The sequence below is a fragment of the Lissotriton helveticus genome, chromosome 4_1 (assembly GCF_964261635.1).
Source record: "Lissotriton helveticus chromosome 4_1, aLisHel1.1, whole genome shotgun sequence".
Taxonomy (NCBI): Eukaryota; Metazoa; Chordata; class Amphibia; order Caudata; family Salamandridae; genus Lissotriton; species Lissotriton helveticus.
In genome coordinates, this window is record NC_136063.1 from 969,260,495 (window position 1) to 969,268,381 (window position 7,887).

Below are 7,887 nucleotides of genomic sequence, written 5' to 3' on the forward strand. Positions count from 1 at the left end.
GGAGCGTAGAAGTTGACTCGGCTGTTGAGGTAGCTCGGGCCTTGGTCGTGCAGGGCTTTGTGTGCGTGGGTGAGGAGGCGGAAGGTGATTCTCTTGTTGACGGGGAGCCAGTGAAGGTCTCTCAGATGTCCGGAGATGTGGCTGGATCGTGGGATGTCGAGGATGAGTCTGGCTGAGGCGTTTTGGATCCTCTGGAGTCTCTTCTGGAGCTTGGCGGTGGTACCGGCGTAGAGGGCGTTACCGTAGTCCAGTCGGCTGGTGACGAGGGCCTGGGTGATGGTCTTCCTGGTCTCTGTGGGGATCCACCAGAAGATCTTCCACCGTCGGCTATACACGGTAGCCAGGGCGGGAATAGTTAGCCCATGTTAAAGGCCAGGAGAAAAACCCATCTAGAGTTGACAATTTCTGGTGGCATTTATGAGGACAAAAAAAAATATATATATATATATGCTATATATTTAGTGAGCCTATTAGTTTAGTCTGTTAGAGCATGAAGTTAAAAACGCAAAGGACATACTTTCAATCAGTCTCCAAGCCAATACTTGATGCTCCTTTAATGTTGAAAATAGATGTATTTTCTTCTGTATCATATTTACCTCTATATTTCCTTTGCGCAGAAGCTGATAGAATGATTAGATGAATCAATTGAATATAGGTGATGAATATTTATTTATTGCTAAACCACGTGGAAAAAACGTTACTGGTTCAAAATTCTAACACTAAGTATGGAAATCTCTTTTGTATTCCAATTTTTTTGAAGTCATATTAGTTTCTTCATGTTGATAATATGAAACCTAATTCATATTAAACAGCTGAAATTAAGCTTTCCAAATCTCCCGGTTGAACTATCATTAGCACTGCTTCCTGAGCTGGTCCTCCAGAAGAAGTACAAATTGGTCTGTTAGATGAATTTTTCTTGTGTCTCATTTTGGACTGTTTATCTCCTTGGATCAAATGCTGCTTGAAGGATTGGATGAATACGTTTGATATGATTATAGAATTAATTACTATTCTTAAGGCGCATGGAATATCTATTAATGGTTCTAAGTTCTAACGCCAGGTAACTAAATCTCTTATTTTTTGCAATTTATTGAGATCATTTTTGTTTAGTCATGTTGATAATATATAAAGATACTATGAATGTAAACAGCTGAATATAAGCTTTCCAACTATCCCGGATTAACAATCAGTAGGACTTCATTATCTGCTTCATCTTCAATAGTATGCTATATATGTAGTGAGACTATTAGTTTAGTCTGTTAGAGCATGAAGTTAAAAACGCCAAAGACATACTTTCAAACTGTCTCCAAGCCAATACTTGATGCTCCTTTAATGTTGAAAATAGATGTATTTTCTACTGTATCATTTTTCCTCTATATTTCCTTTAAGGAGTAGCTGATAAAATGATTATATGAATCAATTCAATAGAGGTGATGAATATTTATTCGTTGCTTAACCACATGGAAAAAACGTTAATTGTTCTAAGTTCTAACACTAAGTATGAAAATCTCTTTTGTATTGTATTTTTTTAAGTCATATTAGTTTCTCCATGTTGATAATATATAACTATAACTTTATGGTAAACTGCTGAAATTAAGCTTTCCAAATCTCCTTGGTTAACTATCATTTGCCCTTCTTCATATGCTGGACCTCCAAGTAGTTGTGCTAAATGGCCTGTTATCTCAGATGGTTAGAGCGTGGTGCTAATAACGCCAAGGTCACAGGTTCGATCCCTGTACAGGCCAGGTTTCATTGTTTGAAAAAAGATGAATTTTTCTAGTGTCTCATTTTGGACTGTTTTTCTCCTTGGATCACATGCTGCTTGAAGGATTGGATGGAATCAGTAGCATTTTATCATCTGCTAATTCTTCAAAAGTATGCTATATATTTAGTGAGCCTATTAGTTTAGTCTGTTATTGCATGAAGTTAAAAACGCAAAGGACACACTTTCAATCAGTCTCCAGGCCAATACTTGATGCTCCTTTAATGTTGAAAATAGATGTATTTTCTTCTGTATCATGTTTACCTCTATATTTCCTTTGCGCAGAAGTTGATAGAATGATTAGATTAATCAATTGAATATAGGTGATGAATATTTATTTATTGCTAAACCACGTGGAAAAAACGTTACTGGTTCATAATTCTAACACTAAGTATGGAAATCTCTTTTGTATTGCAATTTTTTTGAAGTCATATTAGTTTCTTCATGTTCATAATATGAAACTTAATTCATATTAAACAGCTGAATTTAAGCTTTCCAAATCTCCCTGTTGAACTATCATTAGCACTGCTTCCTGAGCTGGTCCTCCAGAAGATGTACAAATTGGCCTGTTAGCTCAGTTGGTTAGAGCGTGGTGCTAATAACGCCAAGGTCACAGGTTCGATCCCTGTACAGGCCAAGTTTAATTGTTTGAATAAAGATGAATTTTTCTTGTGTCTCATTTTGGACTATTTATCTCCTTGGATCAAACGCTGCTTGAAGGATTGGATGAATACGTTTGATATAATTATAGAATTAATTACTATTCTTAAGGCGCATGGAATATCTATTAATGGTTCTAAGTTCTAACGCCAAGTAACTAAATCTCTTATTTATTGCAATTTATTGAGATCATTTTTGCTTAGTCACGTTGATAATATATAAAGATACTATGAATGTAAACAGCTGAACATAAGCTTTTCAACTATCCCGGATTAACAATCAGTAGGACTTCATCATCTGCTTCATCTTCAATAGTATGCTATATATGTAGTGAGACTATTAGTTTAGTCTGTTAGAGCATGAAGTTAAAAACGCCAAAAACATACTTTCAAACAGTCTCCAAGCCAATACTTGATGCTCCTTTAATGTTGAAAATAGATGTATTTTCTACTGTATCATGTTTTCCTCTATATTTCCTTTCAGGAGTAGCTGATAAAATGATTAGATGAATCAATTCAATATAGGTGATGAATATTTATTCATTGCTTAACCACATGGAAAAAACGTTAATGATTCTAAGTTCTAACACTAAGTATGAAAATCTCTTTTGTATTGTGATTTTTTTAAGTCATATTAGTTTCTTCATATTGATAATATATAACTATAACTTCATGGTAAACTGCTGAAATTAAGCTTTCCAAATCTCCTGTGTTAACTATCATTTGCCCTTCTTCATATGCTTTGTAGGAGAGTAGGGTCTGCTATCCTATGGTCACCCCAAATTTTTGCTTTTTGCTTCACTGGTTTATGACTTAATGTGGCTGTGGGCCTGCTAATCAGACCCACAGCCCGCTGTTCTCTCTCTAAATTGTAACCCGTGTACTTTAGGTGCATAACAAAATTGGAACTGGTTCACCTTATTGGCCCCTGTAACAGTGTACCCAGGTACCCAGGGCATAGGTGCTTCTAAGGCCTACCAGGGGCTGCAGCATGTATTGTGCCACCCCTGGCCTGGCCTCCATATTTGACACAACTGGCTGATCACTCAGCTGGGGTAAGTCGGTGTAACCACCCCTTACTTAGGAGTAGTATTCCTATACCTAACCTAAAATGGACACATATGTTCCTATCAGTCACTCCTATGGAAGGCCTCATCAATCCTGGAGGCAGAGTGCTTGGAAATATGTGAGATGGTGCTCTGGCATGAGCTGAGCCTGTCTGCAGCTTTCGGAACCATGTCCTTTAGCTGTTTCATGATATTGCCATACCATATACTCTTAAGTGCATTATGAACCTCGCGGTTAAATGCTATCTTGGGTGTGGCTTTATCAAAACATGTCGAGTAAGGTGTCATACGAATTGGAATACTACACCCTCGCCAGTTCTGGCGACGGGGGTAGCGTTCCACCCTCTAGAGCGACACGACATGTACCTAGCCTGAACCCCGGTTAAAGTTAAACAGAGCCTTAGCATCCCAAAATGGATGCTGCCTCCACAGACACAAGTCTGACCTCCTGCTGCTGGGAGTCCTTCCAGCGAGGGCAGCTTGGACAAAGGGTTTCCTGCCTGGGGAGGTGCTAGCACCACTCCAGACAGGATTTTGTGTATTGGGTAGGACAGGGCTGAATAGAATCAGACATGCCTGGGGCACACAAGGTGTCCCTGTGCATAGGCCAGTTCAAACCGGTGATGGGGCTTTCCAGCCCCAGTCCTGGTGCGAAACTGGACAAAGGAAAGGGGGTGTAACCACCCCCCTTCCTGGTTCCACCCAGAGGAGGGACCTAGTAGGTGATCCGGCCCCCCCAGATTCGAATAAGAGTGGGAGCTGTGTCCTGAGACTTCAGATCATCCTGAATCAACTTGAAATACAGAAGAAGACTGGACTTCGACATTCTGCTGCACAGAAGATGGAAGAGAATCTCCCTTATGGCCAAGGAGTGACCACCCTGTGAACACAGGCACCAACAAGCAACTCAATGTCTGCTTTGCCGCCGCCTCCCGCCGGAGCCCGAGCCCAGAGCCTGACAAGACCCAGACTCTTAGACTTCTCACAGCCCGATCCACAGTCCCTGCAAAGAAGGAACCCGTGGAGGCACCGAGAGACGTGGGACCGGACATCTTGGAAGACCCCCGAAACGCTGACTGCGCAGCATCAGAGGCACCCTCGATGCTGTGCTTTGGGGTTTGAGAAGCCCTAACCTCGAGCAGCCCTTGCACCAAAGATCAGCCCCCCAGCATCTCCACGATATGCGTGGGGCCCTTTTTGCACCGTGCCACTCGACGCGCCATCCCGGCCACTTGCCACGTGGCTAGCGGCCATCTTGGCAACGAAACCTACAACTTTCACTGCGGGTCTGGTTGCACCAGACTTGCCCTTGCTCCTGTAAAACGGAGTACCTGCTCTGACCTTGCTGGTCCGAGTAACCAGCCTTTTTTGATTCCTGCGTGGCTTGCATTAGCCAAGGCCTGTTTGCTTCAATCAAGTTGCCGACACCGCCAACAGCGGGAAGCCTGCGTAGGACAGCTCGTGACCGACTCCTGGACGTCTTCAACCCCTCGTGTCCACGTGGCTGCAGAGAGAAGCTACACCTCGACGCCAGGTTGCACCCGACATCGCCTGGTTCCACTCTGGTTCCACGGTAGTCACTGGCTAGTGACTTTGAACATTGTCCCCTCTGCTTTCAGGTCTTCACCTCTTCAGATCCACCCTTGGATCCACCGGAACTCTTCACATCGAGTCGCCTGCAGCATCTTCAGCTCCAAGCACCATCGACCTGCGTGACGAAACCCGACACTACTTCGACCCTATGCACCCGCTTCCTGTGGGTGAGGTAACTCAGCTCCGCCGGTGTTCCCACACTGGTACACACCTCTAGGGCCTGTGTCTAAAGTTTCAGCTTTCTAGGTCACTCGGAAGGTTCCTTTTTAACTAACTTTGTAACTTTTACGCACCATTGACATTCCATTGGTAAAGCGTACACTTTCCGCACTGCACCCGAGTCCCGCGGGCCTTTCCCGACTTCTTCACTGCTAGTCCCGAACAGCTCCAGCGATTCCCCAGGCCCTAGGCCTCTTCACTTTCCCCATAGTGGTTCTTATACCACTATTTTAGTATATGGTTTAGGTGGCCCCTAGGGCTCATCCATATTGTGCAACTTTTGTGTATTTAAACTGTGTTTTGTTTTAACGCATTTGCTTCTGTGCTCATAAAGAGTAGCAGGGATATTTGTAGTAATAAATCTATATATATTTTCAATATATATCTGTGTGGTGTCCTTTCATTTGGTATTCAAGGGATTGTGTATGGTAAAACAGCTTGCTTCACATGCCTTTACAGAGTTTAGCCTAAGACTGCTTAGTCCATGCTACCCCTAGGATAGCTTGTCTATAAGGTTGACTTTACAACCTGCACCATAAGGGTTGCTTGGCATGGTACAAGGTGATCACTAGAACTAGTGAGCATCATATACCAGGCCAACTTCTCACATTGGTGAGCAGCGGATTAGGATTTGAGCTTGCTGTTGTTTTACCATTACAATCTTTGAAAATATCATTTGAAAGATCATACAGGTACCTGATAGGTACACTAAAACAAGACTAGATATACTTAAGTTCTACTGAACTTAGTTGTTGTAGAGGATAGGGAGTAGCACACCCTCACTACAACTACTAGATAGGTTTTGTAGGAAAACACAAGTGTAGGTAGATTGCAACACATCCACCACACTAGAGCAATGTCTGGAGCAGAGGGATCCACTGGAACCACCTCTGTTGAGAGTGACCTTCCAAGGGCACCATCCAAATTTGCTATCTTTCCATTTAAGGAACTGAGGCAACTGTGTTCCATGAGAGGAATCAAAACAGGTCCTACTCCTACAGCAGGACACCTCAGAGAGCTATTAGACCAGTCTGAAGCTCTAAAGAACTCCAAGCCAGGCACCTCAGGGACTGGTGAGGAAGTTTCTCCTTCTGAAGATGATAACCCTGATGCCCCTGCCCCTGTCATCCAGATAGATGAGGAAGACCATACCCCTGGGAATTCTCAGCCTGAGGAAGAAGAGGGAGAGGTTGAAGAAAGTGAGTCTGATGATGATAGAGATAGCCAGGTGTTAGTCAGCAGGCTTAACCAGGCTAACTTAAGCTTATTTGGGACTGAAGGTGGGTCCAACCCATTCAGACCCCCAAATGGACTTAACCAGGAACATAGGAGGAGGAGGAATCACTCAGGTGAGTCCAATACTTCCCATGTTTCTAAAGGTTCTCATGGTAACTCCAGAAGGGAGTTCACTAGCCCTCAGAGAAGGGAACTTGAGGCCAAAATGAGAGAGGCTGAACTTAGGATCCAGAGACAAGAATTAGAAGTTGCCCTGGCCAAAGAGAAACTTGCTAGAGCAAGGCAGCCTAGAGAGGGTGGATTAGATTCCACTGGTGGCAGCACTATCCATAAGGATAAAGACGGGTCCTATGACAATAGAAACCTGAGTAAGATTGTGCCCCCCTACAAAGTTGGGGATGATATCCACAAGTGGATGACTGCACTTGAGAGAGCTTGCAAAGTACAGCAGGTCCCTCAGGAGCAGTGGGCAGCAATCTTGTGGCTCTCCTTTGAAGGTAGAGGCCGAGACAGACTCCTCACAGTTAGTGATGGGGATTCTAGAAACTACCTGGTCCTGAAGAGTGCTCTGATTGATGGATTAGGCTTAACCACTGAACAGTACAGGTTAATGTTCAGAGACACCCAGAAGACACAGACTCAGGACTGGTCTGAATTTGTTGAATGTGCCACTAAGGCTCTGGAGGGCTGGTTGCTGGGAAGTAAGGTTACAGACTATGAAGGATTGTACAATTTGCTTATGAGAGAACAGATTTTAAATAACTGTCAGAACCAGCAGTTGCATCAACATTTGGTTGACTCAGATCTAACCTCTCCCCAAGAATTGGGAAAGAGGGCAGACAAATGGGTTAGAACCAGAGTTAAGCAAAATAACCAGAACCAGGGTGGTGACCAAAAGAAAACAGACCAGAAGGGTGGGGAGCAGAAAGCTAAAGACCAGAAGTCTTCAACAGGGCCCCAAACTAATACTGAGGGTGGGTCCCAAACTTCCAAGAAGAAGAAGAAAGAAGGTCAAAGAAAACCCTGGTGTAGCTTTTGCAAAAACACCACTCACTGGACAAGTGATTGTAAAAAGGGTGGAGCCACCAACACTGCAGCCCCTAAGGCACCTGCACCCACTAGTACAGCTGGCAGTGTTGGACCACAGACTAAGGGGGTAGTGGGTATCACCTTGGGAACTGATGGAGATTCTGACCTAGTCAGAGTCCCCACACAGGCTGTTCTGATCTGTGATGGGGAGATTGATTTCTCCCCTACTGTCAGTCTCAATAATTTGGGCAAGTACAGACAGACACCTTTAATTAATGAAAAAGTGGCTCAAGCATACAGGGACACATGTGCCAGTGACACT

General features: G+C 43.6%; 1 non-coding gene across 1 annotated transcript; it reads left to right on the forward strand.

Annotated features, from left to right (window-relative positions):
• The first annotated feature begins 2,325 nt into the window (after window positions 1-2,325).
• TRNAI-AAU (transfer RNA isoleucine (anticodon AAU)) lies at window positions 2,326-2,399 on the forward strand. Its single transcript has one exon. It is a non-coding gene; the product is annotated as a tRNA-Ile (tRNA).
• The last annotated feature ends 5,488 nt before the right edge of the window (window positions 2,400-7,887 follow it).